Source organism: Triturus cristatus, chromosome 5_1 (genome assembly GCF_964204655.1).
Source record: "Triturus cristatus chromosome 5_1, aTriCri1.1, whole genome shotgun sequence".
NCBI lineage: Eukaryota > Metazoa > Chordata > Amphibia > Caudata > Salamandridae > Triturus > Triturus cristatus.
Window position 1 is genome coordinate 1,399,148 of NC_140587.1, and position 21,571 is coordinate 1,420,718.

The window sequence follows — 21,571 nt, forward strand, 5'->3', positions numbered from 1 at the left end:
AATCCAATTGCAATGATGCAGCCGACAAAAAGAGTGATCTTTCCAGCTCAAAATCCAAAGGCAGAATGAGCAGGAGATGGACAAAGCAGAATGTATTTTTTTACAGCGCGAGCAAGAAAAAAATCACCTGTAAGATGCGGATTGCGGAAATTTTGACATTATCGCGCTTTCCGCGGATCGCGAAAATGCCAAATTATCGCAATTTCCGCAAGCGGAAAGGAATTTTTGTCCAGGCCTAGTTACTACAAAAGTGTGAGTTATTACAAAAGTGCAGTTTGTGAATACCACAAAGTAGTTAACTTAGTCAGAAGTGTAGGTTACTTTGCGAATCAGGCCCGCTTTGGAAGAGGAACTTTCTGCCCAGACGTGTTGTAGCGGAGGAAGTAGCTTATGGCAAAGATGCAGGGCAACAAGACAGCTCTACTCTCAATATAATAATAGCATTAATATCACCAGAACATCAACTTATACATAAGAAAAACTGGAATATAATTCTATCTGCTTCGCTGTCGCTGTGTGAGGTGTGGACATCGCATCTTGTCCTCTCTTTGGAGATTTGAGTTTTCTAGAACCGTAGCTACATTTTTGGCTTAGAATAATGTCTTGGTCTCTTTCACTCTTCCTGTCTATTTCCCTCTCTTGTTTTCTTGATTCCTCCATCTCCATCTCTCTCACTCTTCCTCCTCCTTCTCACTATCTCTATCTCAGGCTTTCTTTATCCATTTCCTTCACTCTCTCTAGCATCTTCTTTTCTCATTCTGTCTCTGGTTCTCCGCCACTCTCTTTTTCTCTCTGCAGTTTCTTCTTCTCTCTTCTTTTTTTATGTTTCTCTCTTTCCCTCCCACTTTTGCCTATGGACAATATACCCAGGATTCAGAAACACATTATGGCGGATTTACAAAAGTATTTATGAGTAAAGGGATTTATAATGGAATAATACTACAAGAGTAATATTTTACATACTTTGTCTTTCCTTCTCTCTTTTTCACTCTTACTCAGACTCTCTTCCCCTTCCCCCTCTATCTCTCCTTTTCTTGAACTATTTCTGCTTGTACCCCTCTTTCTCTTGCTTCCTCTTTCTATTTCACCCGTTTCTTTCTCTCTTTCTGTTCCCTTCATCTTGCTCTGTGTCTTTCATGCTCTCCTAGCCTTCCTCTCAACTCTTTGTCTCTTTCTGTGTCTGTCTTTCTCTCTCTCTATTCAGCTTCCCCCTCTGGCTCTCTTGCTCTCTCTTTTCTTTGACTCTCTTACCTTTTCCCTTTATCTCTGTCTGCTTGTAGCACTCTTTCTTCTGAGTCCTCTTATTTATTCTCTTTTTCTCACCTTCTCTCTCTCCCTCTCTCTTTAAATCAGCCCCTCTTCTTTTCCCCACAGCAGTGACCCAGTGTGACCAACATAACAAACAAGGAGGAGCCGGTGGACAAGACTATACCTGCCCAAGACACAAGCCTGGAACTGAAGATTCCTCTTCCTGGATGGATGTATTGCCCTACCTGAGAGAGACATTATGTCTCCGCGCAGGTAATTGGATTTAATTTTAAAGTTTGAAGCTTATTTGTTGATTTAAATAAAAATATAGGACCAAAAATTAAACTTTAAGCTCCTTAACAGGAGTTTAGGTTAAAATATATTTTCTTGTCCAATAAAGGCAGCACTTCCCGGTTCCAATCCACCCAGATATTACTATTCAAGCCCCTCAGATCCACACACATCCTGTTGGAGCCATCGGTTTGCACTATACTATGGAAGAAAGCTACTCCGATGCGTCTATCGGTTAAATCACAACTATTTTGCCTCACTGGACTATTTTAACCTCCAGTTATTTGATATAAAAGGTCCATTCTAGACCTGAAGTGTTTCATCATTACAGTCTGGAGAAATCTGTCGGGATTCCTGATTACATTATCAACCACAGGGATAATGTTCATCTAAACTTCCTAACTCTGAACCCAGTCAGACTAGAATGTAGTCAATCGCAGACCCTATATGAAATTGGCAGACCTATACCTCCTACCCTAGTGTTCCCTGTTTTGATCTAAATCCTGGATATTAATCAATAGGATTGGAGTTCTAGAGAGTATCAAGACACTCTTTTCAGATCTCATCAATGCATTGATTCCTTTCTCATTGTCATTCCTACTTAATTGATTCAGTCTTACTTATTTAAATACTACTTCTATATCCTGCCCCCTTTTTGAGAGAAATTGAATTGCTGATATCTTTCCATCTTTTATTTTATCTTCAACAAAAATATTCTATTCACATAAGTTACTGTAATACACTAGATTTACAGTACAACCATCTTTTCCAAATTACAATTTTAATACATGACGCCTCTACCATTCTATTTTTAGAAGAGTAATAGGGGCATATCATCAAGCCCCAGCGATAATTATTGCTAAGCGCGCTTGGTGTGCTTTTAATTATTGCCGGCTATCGCTGGAGCATATCGCCAAGCTAGCGCTGTATTGTCAACGTTTAGTGCTATGACGATAAATATTCCAGTGATAGCGGGGTTTTACATGGAACATCACTGGTTTTCCAGCGATGTTCCATGGAAAACGGCGATAAGCTTGATGATAGGCCCTGTGGCCTTAGCCCCACAATCCACGTCCCATGTTAGGTTTGCCTTAGTCAGGAATTTAACAGATGTTAAATTCCTGAGTTAAGGCAGAGTTAGCGCGATTTAAATTATCGCTACGCCTCGTTGTTAATATCGCGAAGCTGCCTTCGCGATATTTTCCCATGTTGTTTTCACAGCCACGCCTACTTTGCATCTCAATATCGATGCGAGGCTTGTGAAAAACGGGAGCTAAGTCAAGGAAACACGCGCTAGCGTGTCCTTGTAAATAATGCGATATAATTATTGCCGCTTTGCGCACAAAAAACGGATGTTAAAGCAGCGATAATTGTATCGCTGGCCCTTGGTAATATACCCCATAGTCTTCCCTAGGTATCACATTCACTCACACAATATCAGGTAAACCCCGGTGGAGGAGGGGAGATACCGTCATGTGACTTTTTTTATTTTAGTTTACCACAATGACAGATCTACTCTAATATCCGCCTCCTTCTTCTAGATACTTTTCAAAAACTGTTATCAACTTTATACACAATGTTTCGGCTCATCAGTTAACACCATCCTCGCTATATATAGAAATCTCAGCTGTAGTGAAATGCATACATCAGCTATTTCATTATCTGCTCCTACATATGTGATGTGTCTTTCTTAACTGAATTAATCTGGTTATCCAATATAAATTATATGCAGAGTGCCCTGCTTCTATTTATGTCAATTCCTTTCTGCACAGTTAATGTTAATGTTAGGTTGAATTATAGAGCGCACTGTTACTAAACGGTGTCCTGGCGCTAACCAATGATCGAAAGTTTAGTTAGGCTTCCTTCACCAGAAATCAGATGTACTGAAAAGCCATGTTTTCAGCTCTTGTCTAAATTTGAGAAGTGAGGTAGCAGATCGAATGGATAGCGGAAGCGAGTTCCACATTTTCACGGTACTGAGGTAGAAACTTCTTCCACCCCATTTCTTTCTATCAAATTTTGGAACCCCCATGAGATTCAAATTTGATGACCTTAATGTCCTATTTGGAATGCAACATCTACATTTCAGCTCAAGATATTGGGGGTCTTGTTTATGCAAGGCTTTGTAGGCAAAGCACAAAGCCTTAAACTAGATCCTCTCGTTTACTGGTAACCAGTGCAACTGCATGATAACACTCCTCACCGAAATGTGTTTAGGAGTACTGGATAATACTCAGGTAGCTGTATTTTGCAGTACCTGTAGTTTCCTAAGCTGTTGGGCCCAAAGATTGAAGTATAGACCGTTACAATAGTCCAGTCTTGCCAATTCCAAGACAGAGACCACCAGCCTTTGGGTAGTTTCCACGATGAATGCTAAAATCTTCCTAATTTTACTTATAACAAAATAGACGGATGAGATCAGAGCATTAATCTGACTCTTAAAAAGATAGTTTGTTGTCTATTATAATCCCGAGGTTTTTAGCTTTGTCGACTGGAAAGGGTAGTTTGCCTAAGTTAGATGGCCACCAGCTGGGGATCCAAAAAGAGGGATTGTTCCCAAACAGCACAACCTCAGTTTTGTTGCTGTTTAGCTTTAAACAATTAAAGCTCATCCAGTATTTCACTGCTGACATGCAGTTGTTGAATTGCCTACACGCCTTTCCTAAGGTGCGTCCAACATCGTAATCAGGCCCTCAGTGTTTCCTCAGGTTCGACATCAAAATCAGGCCCTCAGTGTTTCCTCAGGTTCGACATCGTAATTGGGCCCTCAGTGTTTCCTCTGGTCTGCCCGACATCGTAATCAGGCCCTCAGTGTTTCCTCAGGTCTGCCCGACATTGTAATCAGGCCCTCAGTGTTTCCTCAGGTTTGACATCGTAATCAGGCCCTCAGTGTTTGCTCAGGTTCAACATCGTAATCGGGCCCTCAGTGTTTCCTCAGGTCTGCCCGACATCGTAATCAGGCCCTCAGTGTTTCCTCATTGTAGCCTTTTCAGCTGCAGCCAAAGTGGGATTACTGTAATACAGTGTAGCTAATGATGGCAGTGAGTTAAATAATATTGCAAGGACTAAAAAGATTGGGAATGATAAATCAAACAAACTGCCACCGTTGAATTTGTCATATCTAATACAGAAAAGAAGTTATAGAGCTTTCTTTTCTGCAAGCCAAATTCCAGGCTTCTAGCATGTCTCTCCTGATTGGCCAGTCTTGCAGGCTGAGCCAAACTGCTTTGATGAGGTGATAAGGGGCCTGCATACAGACAGCGGTTATCTGGTGGGGGGAGAGCTACAGCTGCAGATAGCAGGTCAGGAAGGGGGCTGCGTAATCAAACTCATCTTCACAGAGAGCAGGACAGTAAGAATGCAAGCAAGGCTTACTCCTCGTCTTGTATCCCCAACCGGATGAAATCGGATTGAACCCCCAGAATGGAATTTGCACAAGGGCTGGAAGGGGGAGTGTTAAGGGAAATGAGCCCCACTGATAGTTTGGCTTAGCCAGGTCTTCACTCCATTCTCAATGTTGATTTTTAAAGTGCAGTGCTTGTGGGACAAGAATATGCCACACTTCGGAGGAAGCTGTCACGCTTTTGGGTGGCACCCCACACCTATTGGACAGGAGTGCCGCCTATTTCTCTCCCCAGAACATTGGATAAATACGTGAGAGCAGCATAGCAACTCAGATCTGCTGCCTGAAACTACAAGAAGGACTGTCCTGCAGGAACCCCGGCCTGCACCAAGAGGACTGCGGTCTGAAAGACTGTGCCTGCTGCACACTAAGGAACTACAGCCCTAAGGACTTTGCCTTGATTCAAAAAGAGGAGTCACCTGCTTTATCTCCATCAAGAAGAACCCAGCTGTCAACCTTCAGCTGAACTTTAAGGGATTTGGCCAGGTGCATTGTGAGAACGGTAGTCTCAAATTCTAAGGAGGAATTCAGAGACTCTGGAACCTTGGATTCTGTTTGTGGACACTTTGAACCCTCAAGAGGAACTTCAGGAAGATGTTCCAGACGTTTGGAGTAACTTTGGGGAAAGGTTCCATAAGGTGACTGATTCAACGCCGAGAGTCAAGCGGACTATGTCTAACCACGTCCCGGCCTGGATTTGAGGTTTGCCCCATTAAGAGCTCCGTAGCTCAAGACTTCCAGGAGTTGACTGGGAGAGGCCGCTGAACAAAGCCTGTGAACCCGCTGTGAACCTAGGCTGATAAAGTGCCTTGCTTGCAGTCGAGAGAAAAAGCTCAAAAGTTTCTAAGTTCGAAGGCAAAATGTTGACGGTAACCTCCCGCTTAGTGTATCCGACCACGGCTCTATTGCGGTTGGCCTCAATCTTTGACTTTGTCCCGGTCAAGCATGACCAGATGTCCCCATTTGGCACTATTCCTTTTTAAGCACTAGAAAGAGGTTATTCTTAAAAATGCACATCGTCGGTTCCCTACATTGGATCATTTTAAAGATAAAAACATTTCCCATTTCTATACATAGGTGCTGGATTTGTATTGTGTGTTGTGTCTTACTTATCTAATGTATTGGTGTTTTTCTATGCTTTACACACCTGTCTCCAAAGTTAAGCCTGGACACTCGTTACCAGCTACCAAGGGTTGAGCAAGGGAATAATTTATTGAGGCCTTGCCTGGGCCTATATTGTGTTGGCAACCTTTTTTGTAGTGGTAGGGGCATACTTACCCCAACTAATAATCCACCTTCCAACAACAGTCTTTTACCTTTCTTTAACAAATTATTTTTTCATCCAATATAAATTAAACACATGGGGGCAGACGTATCAGTTATTCACACAGCAGAGCAAGACACCTTGACACCGTGAAAAATGGAAAGGGAAAAGAAAGGAATGTGTCATATTTAACATGAAACAGCGCATTCTTGTCCTTCCCTTGTGTGGCACACAATGTGCTGTCTTGCACCAATGCAGGCATACTTGCACCATGGTGCAACACACTCAGAAAGAGGAAACAACAAGCAGAAATAATTCTATTTGCTGTGCTTCCCCTGGTTAGGCGTAGCATTGTGACCCATTCCCAGGTTTACCAGTGTTGGTAAATATGGCAACGCACCAAAACCAATGGGTGGATGTGTGGGAACACCCATGCTCCACCCATGGAACGCCTCCCTGGGGTAGAGCAGCACCACGCAGCGTTTTGTGCTGCCTTGCATTACTCCAGATTTACCAATGCAGAGACACTCAAGGTGGCCTTGCGTTACTCCAGATTTACCAAGCAATGCGGAGACTCCCAAGGTGGCCTTGCATTACTCCAGATTTACCAAGCAATGCAGAGACTCTCAAGGTGGCCGTGCGTTACTTCAGATTTATCAAGTCACTCAGGACCAACCAAGGTGGCCTTGCATTGCTCCAGATTTATCAAGTACTGCAGGGTCACTCAAGGTGGCCTTGCATTACTCCAGATTTATCAAGCCCTGCAGGGTCACTCAAGATGGCCTTGCATGACTCCAGATTTACCAAGCGATGCAGACTCTCACGGTGGCCTTGTGTTACTCCAGATTTACCAAGCAATGCAGAGACACTCAAGGTGGCCTTGTGTTACTCCAGATTTATCAAGCAATGTAGGGTCATTCAAGGTGACCTTGCGTTACTCCAGATTCACCAAGCAATGCAGAGACACTCAAGGTGGCCTTGCATTACTCCAGATTTACCAAGTAATGTAGAGACTCTCAAGGTGGCCTTGCGTTACTCCAGAATTACCAAGCAATGCAGAGACTCTCAAGGTGGCCTTGTGTTACTCCAGATTTACCAAGCAATGCAGAGACACTCAAGATGGCCTTGCGTTACTCCAGCATTACCAAGCAATGCAGAGGCTCTCATTGTGGCCGTCCGTTACTCCAGATTTACCAAGCAATACAGAGACACTCAATCTGGCCTTGTGTCACTCCAGATTTATGAAGCAATGCAGAGACTCTCAAGGTGGCCTTGCGTTACTCCAGATTTACCAAGCAATGCAGAGACTCCCAAGGTGGCCTTGCGTTACTCCCGATTTACCAAGCAGTGTAGAGACTCTCAAGGTGGCCTTGCGTTACTCCAGCATTACCAAGCACTGCAGGGTCACTCAAGGTGGCCTTGCGTTACTCCAGATTTACCAAGCAGTGCAAAGACTCTCAAGGTGGTTTGCGTTACTCCAGATTTACCAATTAATGCAGAGACGCTCAAGGTGGCCTTGCGTTATTCCATATTTATCAAGCACTGCAGGGTCACTCAAGGTGGCCTTGGGTTACTCCAGACTTACCAAGTAATGCAGAGATGTTCAAGGTGGCCTGCGTTATTCCAGAATTATCAATCCGCTCAGGGCCAACGAAGGTGATCTTCCGTGGCTTGATAAATCTCACTTACATTTCGCATCACCCTCATGCCTTCAGGTCGCAAGGGCGACACAAAACTATGATAAATTTGCCCCTTGGTATAGATGTTTTTTTGATGTGCAGACACTTTCTGCATGGTTCTTCACACCTTAACCTGATTCTCTTCCCTGCTAGCACATTGGGGATCAGCTGTGATTCTCTCAGTTACTGGTCGGAAGAACGAGAAAATGTTGATAGTTACAATATGCTCTTCTTCCATGTGCTGATTCCATGGATTATGTTCATAAATCTTCTTTTTGTGTTCATATATCACGTCGGAGTTATTGATCCCTAATCTTGCTCTTCTTCCCTGTTCTGATTCCATGGATTATGTTCATGAATCTTCTTTTCGTGTTCATATATCACATCAGAGTTATTGATCCCTAATCTTGCTCTTCTTCCCTGTTCTGATTCCATGGATTATGTTCATGAATCTTCTTTTCGTGTTCATATATCACGTCGGAGTTATTGATCCCTAATCTTGCTCTTCTTCCATGTGCTGATTCCATGGATTATGTTCATAAATCTTCTTTTCGTGTTCATATATCACATCAGAGTTATTGATACCTAATCTTGCTCTTTCTGTGCGGCTTAGTTTTCTCTGCACAATATTTCTAGGTCTTGGCAAAATTTTAATCACAGCGCTGCAATTCATGTAATTTCATGAATTTCACATTCTGCTTTTTAAGGTTAAAGTTCCCAAATGTTCACCATTATGCAACTTTTTTATAATTATGGCAGGCTCATGGCAAAAATTACCATAAATGGTGTAATTTGAGGTACTGTGAATGCACAGGAACAACAGAACGTGGGCAGCTGTTTAAATGTGTCCGTGCACCAATAATTGACACAAGGACGCATTTTGCACAAAAATACATCACGAAATGAAAGATTTGAATTTTGTGGAATTACGTGGAATTTCACATAATATTGCCATAATTTCATATAATTATGTGAATTTCACACAACCCTAAATATTTCCTTGTTTTCCCCAGTCACAAAGGTTTTTTTTTGCCCCAGGCCCTCCTCTCATCAGAACTCTGCAGTGCCTCTATTTGTACTCATATAGCACAAGAGCAGTCTCAGTCTGGTTTTGTGCTCTGAAAATGATGAAGCAAGTAACATCAGTCGCACCTAGATAGCCCCAGATAACCTCGAGACTGACCTATGGCATTGGTTTTATTTATAGTGTGGGGCTCGTGCACCAGGGAAAGGCCCCGCATAATGCTGGCCTCTGACAGGACTGGTTTCTCCTGACCAGCAGTAAAGAGTATCACAGTGGTTTTTAGGTCTCGGCTAGACTGCGAATGTGCTGTCTCAAAGAGACATGTTGGGGCCCATATCTCTACAGGAATGTCACTTTTAGTGAAGTTTCTGTGGCGATAAACTCTTCGCCGTATATACAAGGCAGCGTTAAAGCACATAACGTGGCTTAACGCTACCTGGTAAATAAGGCCACCTTTCACAGTACACTTAATGTGAAAGGGGTGGGCAGTGGGTGTTGTGTTGGGCGTTCCACCGCAACACCCGTTGATTTTGATGCTGAGCCCTATTTACAAGGCAGTTCGGGCTGGACTGTTCCCATGAGGCACAGGGTCAAGACTGATTTGCATATGGCCATGTCTGAACTGGGGTGGCGTAGTGGGCAAAAGAACGATGGATTCAACCCAGATCTCTTGACTGGGGGAGAATGTCTGCATTGTCAGCATTCCGTCCATCATTTGTTTGTTGTAACGCTTTTAGTCCTAAGTGGGATGGGTATTCCCAGATGTGGGACCAGTGCTCACTAAGCCACTGGAGTCAAGCTATCCTGGCTGATGACGGCTGATAGCCAGAAACCGGTCCTAGGATGCTTGATTCCGGTCCAGGGAAGACATGGCTTGGCAGTTCGGGCTGGACTGTTCCCATGAGGCACAGGGTCAAGACTGATTTGCATATGGCCATGTCTGAACTGGGGTGGCGTAGTGGGCAAAAGAACGATGGATTTAACCCAGATCTCTTGACTGGGGGAGAATGTCTGTATTGTCAGCATTCCGTCCATCATTTGTTTGTTGTAACGCTTTTCGCCCTAAGTGGGATGGGTATTCCCAGACGTGGGACCCGTGCTCACTACGCCACTGGAGTCAAGCTATCCTGGCTGATGACGGCTGATAGCCAGAAACCGGTCCTAGGATGCTTGATTCCGGTCCAGGGAAGACATGGCTTGGCAGTTCGGGCTGGACTGTTCCCATGAGGCACAGGGTCAAGACTGATTTGCATATGGCCATGTCTGAACTGGGGTGGCGTAGTGGGCAAAAGAACGATGGATTTAACCCAGATCTCTTGACTGGGGGAGAATGTCTGCATTGTCAGCATTCCGTCCATCATTTGTTTGTTGTAAAACTATTTACAAGGGTGGCGTAAATAGGAGACAGCGCCAAAATTAAGACCAGGGAAAAACTGGTCTTAACATGGTGAAACAAGGAGAAATGGTTATTTTCTCCACGTTTTTCCCGTTTCTATGTGTGTTGCATTGTACAGCACACATAGAAACAGTAAATCGCCATAAATTATTGTTTATGTGCAGGAAGTTGCACTTTCCTGCATATAAAGAATCATTTAAAAATGATTCATTGCAACTTCTATGTGTGCTGCACAATGCAGCACACATAGGAGTTTCAAAACCGGCATTCTGGGTGGTTTATGTGCAGGAAGGGACACCTTCCTGCACATAAACAATCAGTCCCCCCAACCCAGACACCCTTGCACTGTGGTGCGCGGGCACCTGAAATCATTTTTTAAATAGGATCTTTTGTTGCTATCGCCGTAAGTTGCCAGCAATCACACCGGAAGTTTGGCTCTGGCAGCGGTGGGCGTTCCTGGTGGAAGGGTTCGGGGTCAGCCCATGAGGGGTGGGGCCGCGGTCCATTCTAGAGAGGATCGAGCCTCGTTAGTTCTTTCCAGACCATCTTTGGAGAAATCCCGACTTTTATTCACTCCATTTTCTCTAGTGTATTCCGAGGATTCCCGTTGCTGTTATTCCACATATGCAGCATTCTCATCGTGTTCCCGATTCTCCGCAGTGACTGTGCCTTTTGTGGACGCTCTGGCATCGCTCCAAACTTACCATGAGTGTTTGAATCTCATCTTTGGAATGCTTCTACTACAAGAATTGGATCTTGATTGGTCTTTGACATTTCGACCTGCCTGATTTACCTACCTACCACCCGTGTCCCACTGCATCTGGTGTCCCTTCGAATGCACACTGGATAAATGCATGGCTTACCAGACACCCGCTGCCTTGGACTGCTAATGAGTCCCTTAGAGACCCATTTTCAGAACTGTGGTTTGGGCTTGCAACTTCTTCACAATGCGAGGTTTGAGCCCTTGGCCTACGAGGAAACGTGCATCTGTGCATTAACCACAAGATACAGACTCTATTAACACGGATGCAGGTTGCCCAGTAACTGTCTCAGCATCGGCTGAGACTGGAGAGCATGTTTGTTCGTTGGAGCTCGTGACTTGGGCTGTGGACCAATCGTTATGTGCAGAGTCGAATTCCTTCAAGGAATCTTTGCCCTATGAAATGGCGAGTAAAATTATGGATTCCTCCGAATCACCTTGAATTGATTGTTTTTGATTGACGTTTCCTTCTAATTTTAGTTTTCAGCCATTCTCATCTCTAGAACAGGGCTTTCTGATTACATTTATCATATTCAGGACCTCTGTAAGTGCTTTATGCTGAACAAAGGGAGGGTGTGATGTGTGTACTGCATGGCCATTTGTAGTATTCCCTATGTTAGCCAAACCGTGCACGTTGTAGGCCTATTTTTCCTTTGCACACGTTACCTTATAAACCTACTTGCTTTTGTACCACATTGTACTTTCACACTGAACCCTGCATATATTTTCGAGTTCTGTTCTTTTCCTGGGATTTAGTCTGAGCACCATAGATAAGGTCAAGCAACAATGTACATTGTTATTCTTTCTGGCCAGGCACTATCACCTAGACTTAACACAAGAATGCAGCTGTTGTTTCTGCGCACATATATCCTATCATACAAATGAATACACAAGCTACAAACAAACACATGGAACGAGAGCTCTGAGACAAGAGCACTGCGTCTGCGGAGATCCAGAGCATCCATCTGCGAATGCTACGGTTCGGGGTCTGCCGGTAATCCCAGAGATCTTTCATATATAATCAGTCAGCTTTAGTAGCAGGGGAGGGGGGCTAGGTCATTGTCTTATAAATTGACAGGGCTTTTCATAGTATATGGACTATTAACCATACTAACAGTATTTTAATTGATTGTGCATTTGTTTCCTAATTGTGGCACCTGTACTGCATTTCAGAGCACGATAGTTTGAATAAATATTCTAAACTTTCCTTGTGTCTCCTTATTATCTTATTGTGAACAAGTACAAGTGAGAGAGCGAAAGGGTGTGTCCTGCTAACGCGAACCCTGAGGGAGTAGAGAGTGTTGTGTTCTGGGTGGGTGCCCACTCACTTGTTTCTCTGGTAAGGTTAGGAGAGCAAGGGAGGCATTATAGCTGGTCAGACTCGGGCTCATGGGTACTGAGGTGGTATGGTGATTCAGTCCCTACATACTGATGTTCTATGGTCCCAAGCATAGTTCTGTTCCAGAGCAGAATCCCTGCAACAATATGTAGGGGTAGGTGACACTAAAGTATCTCAGGCAGATATGAATGGGTTGTCACACTGAGACACCGCTTCCAGGTATGTAGGGGTAGATGACACATACACCACTGCCACGTACATGGGGTGGGTGACACTGAAACACATCTGACAGGCATGTAGATGAGAGTGACACTAAGATTTCTCTGACAGGTATGTAGGTTTGGGCGACAATGAGACACCTCAGGCAGGTATATAGGGGTAGGTGACATTGAGACACTTCTAAGTGCATATAAGGTTAGGTGACACTGAGGTGATACTCTGTCAGCATATAGGGGTGGATGAAACTGAGACAGCTCTGTAAGAATATAGTGCTGGGTGACACTGAGACACCTCTGGCAGAATGTAGGGGTGGGTGACACTTAGACACCACGACCAGCATGTAGGGGTAGGTGACTCTGAGAAACCTCTGCCAGGTTTGTAGAGGTAGGTGACACTGAAATACCGCTGCCACATATGTAGGGGTAGGTGAAACTGAGGCACCTTTACCAGAATGCAGGGGTAGGTGACACTGAGAAACCACTGTCAGCATATAGGTGTGAGTGACACCAAGACACCTCTACCATCACGTAGGGGTGGATGACACTGAGACACCTCTGGCAGCATGTGGGATTAGGTGACACTGAGATATCGCTGCCAGGTATGTAGGGGTTTGTGACACTCTGAAAGGTATATAGGAGTAGGTAACACTGAGACTCATCTGCCAGCATGTAGGGATAGGAGACACAGACACTTTGCCAGGTATGTAGGGGTAGATGACAAAGTGCCACCTCTGCCAGTTGTGTAGGGGTAAGCGATACTGAGATACCTCTTTCAGGTATGTAGGGAAAGGTGATACTGAGACATCTTTACTAGGTATGTATAGGTAAGTAATACTTGGGTACCTATGCAGGTATATAGGGGTAGGTGACATTGAGACATCGCAAGCAGGTATGAATGGAATGGTGACACTGAGATACCGCTACCAGGTATGAAGGGGTATTCAACACTGAGACACCGCTGCCACATATGTATGGGTAGGTGACACATACACCACTGCCAGTTATGTAGAGGTCAGTGACACTGAGACTTCTCTGAGAGGTATTTAGATGTGGGAAACACTGGGACACCTCACGCAGGTATGTAGAGGGTAAGTAAAGCTAAGAATCCTTTAGCAGCATTCAGGCGTAGGTGACATTGAGATACCTCTGACAGCATGTAGGGATGGGTGACACTGAGGCACCTTTACCAGCATGTAGGGGCACATGACACTGAGACACATCTGCCAGCATGTAGGGGTAGGAGACAATAGACAACCCCGCCAGGGTATGTAGGGGTGGGTGCAACAAAGACATCTCTGCCATGTATGTAGGGGTGGGTGACACTGAGCCACCTCTGCCAGATATGTAGGGTTAGGTGATGCTGAGACGACGCTGCTAGGTATGTAGAAGTAGGTCACACTGAGCCACATCTGCCAGATATATAGGTTTAGGTGCAACTGAGACACCTCTGCAGCATGCAGGGGTGGGTTGTCATGTAGTTCCTACTGATCAGTAGGATCTGTGCATGGTTTTGGACAACATAAACTAAGGGCTTAGTGTCAAGACTGGTTCCGGACACCTCATAGGATATGTTGGCCTGTAGACCAGCTAGCTCACAGTGCCACCGTCAGCACCCCTAACCTCCCAGCGAGCGAATGGTTTCTGGCAACCACTGAACATGACAACCCTGTCCCCTCACGGGGATCGTGGAAACAGTACAGATCCTTTTGCTCAGTCACTTGTGCTCACTTATCCTCAGAGTAATGTACAGAGAATACACAGTGGGACGTTTTCAATAATGTTTATTGAACCAACGTTATTCTTCCATAAAATACGTGTGATGCAATGATTAGGAGACAGAAGCAGATACACGTGATTACAAGCACCAAAAGTGTAAATAGTAGATACAGTTCTACCATGGTGCTAAACAATTGTAAATATGCAGGCATGTAAACAAGGCAGTAATCTAGCGTACTCCTACTATGTGAACCCTACTCTGAATGTACCTAGAGTGTGTGTAGGTGTGAAGCCAATGTTCCCCCCAAGGGACGATGCAAGGGCATTACCTGGTGGGATAGAGTGGAGGACCCCGTCTTGGTCACAAACTGGACACCCCTCACGAGATGTCAGACCGCTGCGTGGTGAAGTCTCAGCATGCAAAGACCCCCGGTGTCAGCTGAAGTGCCTCCTCTACTAATCTATCAGGATGATCATGTTTTATAAGAGAAAGCAGCCTCAGGATGTACACATAGATTAGTGATGTTATGGGTATGTAGATAGCCCTGACGCCCCATGGATGAAGATAGTGATGACACTTGTACGTAGTGGGAAACGAGACCTTGTACATGATGTTCAGGGCGTTGTGATAATGCTGTGCGAAGCTAGATGTAAAAACACGAGTTTCGGTTCAGGGAAACTAATCCAACATTGTTGTGCACACAAATATGTGCAAAAGGTCAGAGCTGGAAATGTTATTGATGAGGACAATGTAAGAAAAACGCTGCTTCGCTACATGGGCCTGACTCGGTAATATAACAGGGTGACACTGAGACCCCTCTACCAGTATGTAGGGGTGGGTGACACTGAGACACTGCTACCAAGCATGTAGCGGTGGCTGACACTGACACACCGCTATGTATGTATGTAGGGGTAAGTGACACATACACCACTTTCAGGTATGTAGGGGTGGATGACACTGAGACACATCCAAAAGGCATCTAGGAGTGGGTGACACTGAGACTTCTCTGACAGGTTTTTACTTATTTATTTATTTATTATTTATTTTAGGGTTTTATAGAGCACGAACCAGACCCGTGAGGGTATCAGAGCGCTTTACAAGACTGAAGGGTGGTATGCAATAGATTTAAGAGGGGAGGGTACTATTGGGGTAAAAATAGGTAAATACAATATATAAGCAAAAACAAGCAGTACAAAGTCCTGGATACTTTTGGGATAAAAAAAATAGGTAGATACATTATAGAAGAAGGCACGCAGCCTCAAACTCTTAGGTGGGATGCCCAGGAGTGCAGGGTTGGTATCAACCGTAAAAGCCATGGATAATGCCAAAGTGGTGGGTGGAACAGATCGTTGAGGTGATTGTAATTTGATCGTTATGCAAGGAATTTGCCTATTAGGAAAGTTTTGGTCTCCTTTTTAAAGCGTGTCAAAGTTGGAAGTATTCTGATGGTGGGTGGGAGAGAGTTCCAAATTCTTGGAGCGGCCCCAGAGAAGGCCCAATTGTAGTTTTTTTTTTCCAGAAGCATGCTGGTTGGAGAAAAAGGTCTCTGGCAGATCGGGAGTTCCTGGCTCCTCCGGATATCACGAATTTCCGGACGAGAAATGCAGGGGAATTGGAGTAAAGAGCCTTGTGAGTAATGCAGGCCTGTTTAAGTTGGATTCTGGCCTCAAGGGGAAGCCAGTTCAGAGATTTAAGGTGGGGCGAGATGTGGTTGAATTTCTTTGAGCCAGTTAGGAGTCTGGCGGCGCTGTTCAGGCAGGCTTTCAAAGGGGCCAGAAATATCTTGGGTAGCCCTGCGAGAGTAGAGCATCCATATTCGAGTCTGGAAATCACTAGTGTATGGATTGCCATTTTTAGGTCGGAGACATCGAAGAAGGGTTTCAGGCTTAGGTAACTCAGGTGAAATCTGGCTGTTTTGGCCATCGAGTTAATATGGCCCGCATGTTCAAGCTGCCGTCAAGGGTTATTCCAAGGGATTTCACAGAGTCCACAATAGGAGGAAAGTTTAGCGCTGTGATAGCCTTGATCTATTCCTGGATGTCTAGATTGGTTTTGGGTGGGGAGATTAAAAGAAACTCAGTTTTATTTGCATTAAGTTTGAGCTGGTTGGCGGTGAGCCAGTGAACAGTCAGCTTCAAGGCCTCATTCAGGGAGAGAATGTCCTCAGGGGAAGAGATTTTAATGTAGATCTATGAGTCGTCCGCGTATAGGAGGTAAAAGTTATTGGCGGTGCTTAGCACCTCTGTGAGCGGTTCAAGGTAAAGATTGAAGAGGGTAGGGGAAAGGGTTGATCCTTGGGGGACTCCAACCGTGATCGGAGAGGGAGTGGATAGGTTACCGTTGATGAGGACTCTCTGTGAGCGACTTTGGGGAAGGGACCTAAACCATTCAAGGACGTTGCCATCCAGACCCATCATGAGTTTGAGGCGCTCAAGGAGTGTTTCGTGGTTGATCGCATCGATTGCCGAGGATAGGTCTAGGAGGATTAGGAGACAGGATTTGCCTTGGTCATCCACTATATGAAGGAGGTTGGTTTCAGTGCAGTGTCCAGGTCTGAACCCAGATTGGAAGTCATCTAGAAGGTGCAAGTTGGTGATGTGTGACTCAGCTGCTGGTGCACACATTTCTCCAGAACTTTGGCTAGGAGTGAGATGTTTGATATGGGTCTGTAGTTGCCGGTAGAAGCCGGATCCAGCATAGGTTTTTTTAAGATGGGAATGACTTGGCCGGCTTTAAGAGAGTCAGGTATCGAGCCCTGTTCGAGGGAAGCATTGATTATTGCAGTCCAGGAAGGGATTATAGCCTGAGAGGTGGCAGCTAGGCAGTTAGAGGGGAGAGGATCATTGAAGTGATTGTTCGGGTTTCAGGAGGCTAGAATTTTCAAGATAGAATATTTGTCATAGACTTTGAAGTTAGACCAGTGCGCTTGGGTTTTGTTTGATGTTTGGGAGGGCAGCGCAGAGAGAAGAGGTAGAGCTGACGGATTTTGGTGATGAGTTGCGGACATAAGTTTGTTTTTCTAGGGCAGAGATTCGTTGCAAAAGAAGGATGAAAATTCCTCGCATGATATTAGCAGTTTAGGCATTTCTTTGGAGGTTTTTGCTAGTTTGTTAGATTGGTGTTTGACCAAATCAAATAGCTTGTGAGGTCTGTTCTTGGCGTTCTCTAGTTCTGTTCTGAAGAATTCTTTTTTAGAGTTGAGGATTTTCCTATTGTAGGCAATTCTGCCCTCGCGGAGAAGTTTTAGATGGGCTGCTGATGGGTGCTTTTTCCAGTTTAGTTCAGTCTGTCGAAGGGATCTCCTCTCTTTGTTGAGGGATCTGTTGAACCAGGGATTCCTGTCTTTGATCTGGGTTCTTTTTAGTTTTAGCAGAGCAAGGTCATCGGGAATGTCCGATATAGTTGAGGAGTAGTGATCTGCTAGGTTGTTAACCGAAGTGCACTGAGGGGGGGGGAGGTCGGTCTCACAGCGTGCAGCCAGTTTCCCTAAATTAAGGTTTTCGGTGTCTCTAACCCATCGTTTGGGAATCACTGGTTGTGGTGTCCATGTCTTGTGGGTGCTAGGCAGGAGGAAGGTGATAGCGTGGTGGTCAGACCAATCACATGGGTCAATAGAGATAAGTTTGACCGCTGATTCCTTAGCGATGATCCAGTCTAGGATGGCGCCTTTCATGTGAGTAGGGAGAGAGCAGGCTTGGGTAGGGGCTTGGTCGGCCAAGAAGTCTCTGATGGCGTTGACCTGGGGGTCCTTAGGATCGTTCCAGTGCAAGTTGAAATCGCACAGGAAGATGTCATTAGAGTTAGGGGAAACCTTGGCTGTGATGATTTCCATGAGGTGGTCAGTGAAGGTGTCATTCTTGCCTGGGAGGTGGTAAAAGATGTGTAGTCTGCACAGTGCGGAGGTGTTGTTGCAAATGGAGAGTGTATTCACAGGGTCCGCCGCAAGTTCAGTAACAAGGAGGTTAGAGCGGTGGATGCAGGCAATGCCTCCCCCTTTTTAATTTGAATGCGTGTCCAGCCTAACGATGTTGTAATTGGGCGGGGCTAAGAGGTCTAGATAGGGCAATGAGGATTCCTTGAGCCAGGATTCAGTCAAGATCGCTAAGTCTGTGGTAGTCATACGCTGGTGGCAAGGTAGTGGGGCTGGCTCGACCAGAGACGTGATCCCTAGCAAGTTTGGTTTGTGAAAGGCTAGGCACACTTGTTGGATTGGGCGAGGGGTGTTGCAGGGGGAGCGTGGACTGGGTAGGGTAGTGAACATATTTTTTAAGGAGGGTGAAGAGGTCCGCAAATTTAATGAGGTCTGTGGGTGGCGCTTGTATCAGGATGATGCCACTATTGTACAAGGTGATGGTGAGGTCAGTGGGTACAAATCCAGAGGGAACACCCACCCAATAGATATGTAGAAGGGCCTAACACATAGGTCCCCAGATTAAATACAGCACTAAACTGCAGCTGAGAGAACAGAACAATTTAAAAGAGATACCAGACAACGTTTATACATAGAAAAATATAAATTTCTTGTTCATTGTGTTTTTTTTATATATATAGCGACATCATTTTTCCAGATACTTTTTGTTGGTTTTTACTCATAAACACATTAAATAATAAGAAAAGACATACATATAATGCATAATTATGGTGTAAGCAGATTACTGCATGTCCCACACATCGCTCAACTCATGCATACCTACATTCATTCCATCAATCATCCACTAACAAATAACGGTCAAGGTGGAAAGACTCCAACGATGTAATCATATAGGTGGTTGACTCATGTATCATCCAGATGGGAAATAAACGATACTATGAGATAGAAATAGCCGAAAGTTCAGGCGCCAACACGCGCTTCGATATTGGACCCGGACTTGGGTCCCACCTTCATCAGTGCGAAGACCGGTAGATAGTGGGGGACATAGGCTATACGTAAGGTTTAATCAAAAAAGCATTTATGAACAATACAAACAAAACAGTGATAAAAATTACAAAAACGATCTGATGCAATATCCTAATAATGGTAAATCTGTCCATAAGGATCAGCTCCAGTAGTGCATACAAGGGCAATATCTGTAACATAATTTATATACATGGTCCAAAAGGTACCAATAGAGAACAAGTGTGAGAGAGCACCTCCAGGGTAGAAATAATCAGAACCACAAACTGGTAACTATATATAATATAGAGCAGGATCAGAAATTCATGCAGTGACCTATGTCAGGACATGTAAGAAAATAAAGGAATAGAAAAGCCAGTAAACCGCGGGTTAGACAACCGTGTTCGGAAACGGAAAAATGTGATGATTGTATATGCAAGTGCGCATATTGGGAGAATCTCAAACACGCTACGTACTTATAAAATTAATGCCCCTAATATAGGGGTTTTAAGTGCACATCTTCATGGAATAGAGAAATCTAAATTCAAGGGGGCTCATTTATGAGCCCCTGCGTCACTTTTGCGCCGCCGGTGCGTCACTTTTTGTGACGCACCAGTGGCAGAAAACATGCGCCATGTTGCGCCATATTTACAAAGTGACGCATCTAGGTAGATGCGTCACTTTGTAAACCCCTGCGCCACATTATACCTGCGCCAGGTATAATGTATGCAAGGGGGGCGTTTTGACGCAACAAAGGGTCGTAGAAGTGACGCAGTGAAATCTACGAGATTTCACTGCGCCACTTCTAGTGTGCAAATGCGTCAATTTCTTGCGCCTGCCTCACAGCAGGCGTAAGACTGACGCAGGCCCTTTCACATGGGGCTTGCCCCATGTGAAAGGACACATTGCTGGAGTTGCGTCACTTTTGTGACACACTCCAGCGATGCGTCACTTTTGCGCCTACAGATACGTCAGAAATACTGACGTATCTGTGACTCCTTGCGACATGATGCGTCATACTGTAAATATGACGCATCACTGGAGTCGCAGGGAGGGCGCAGTGAAAAGTGGCGCATCACTGTTTTCACGCAGTGATGCGTCACTTTTCATAAATGAGGCCCAATGTCTTTAGATTCTTTCAAGCCACGGGTGTCACCTAAATATATAGAGAGAACACGTATCTCAATATCCGGGTAGTAAGATCGCAATGTAACTACCATATATGGGGGGTACTAATAGCAATTTCTTCAGCATGTGGGGTATATTAGAGAATAATAGAGATGCTGAGGTCAGTACACAGGTTTGCAGATGGTGTGATTGTAAGTTTGCAGCAGTGCGGGATGTTCCTAGCTTCCCGCACTTTGAGGAGGTTTGAGAAGGCATTGCGCCAAAGAGTCGTTTTCCTGGAGTGGAAGATGAGGTCATTAATGACTGCGGAGCAGGAATGCCGCAAGATGGCGCAGAGAGACCAGATGGCATCAATAGGCAGTGCCCATCCGAACAGCCACTGGCACGATGTCGGTGCTCTGGGGCGGAGGAGACGGAAATCATCACCCAAGCGTTGACCTCCATGCTCCACAGGTCTTCGGGGGTGCTGTTCACCTGCCGCAGGCAGGGGATCGTCGCTCTCCAGGTTGGCCAGCGAGAGAGGTCACCATGGGGAAAGTCTCCTGCAACCAGGTCCCAGGTATGTAGGTGTGGGCAAGACTGAGACACCTCAGGCAGGTATGTAGGAGCAGGTGACACTGAGACACTACTACCTGCATGTAGGAGTAGGCAGGGCCAGCTGTGGGCATGGGCAGTGAACTGCCCAGGACCCCGAGCCTGCTAACATTCATGGGAGTCTCGCACCACTGTGACACGTTTTCAGGGACCTCTGTTACGAGGCCCAGGCGACAGGTGTAACCCCCTCCAAAAAGAAAGACCCCCCTCCCCTGAGCCCCTCAGCCATTCAGAGAAAGGGCTTCAGCCCAATGCCGGGTGCTTGGGCTCGGCCGCTGGCTGATATTTCAGATCCATTGATAAACTTTGAGAAACTTTCAGTCGCCTCCCTCGAGACATTTTGGCTTAACAGGTTTAGTTCTTTTTGTTTTTTATCCCCTGCCCTTCTTGGTCCTTCTCTCTGTGCCTAATTGCTGTACCTGCATTTTAACAGCGGTTTTTAGAAGGGGACTTAAAGTGCCTTGTTTGTGTTAAGTGCTCCCTGCCCCCTTATGAATGAAATGCAGGGGTTTCCTACAAAGGTCACACTCAATACAAACAATGGCTTTGTATCACAATGGGCGCTGCACACCAAGGATGAAGGGAACAGGAGTATAGCAGAGCATAACCAGGCGAGTTGATAATGAAATGGGTAACA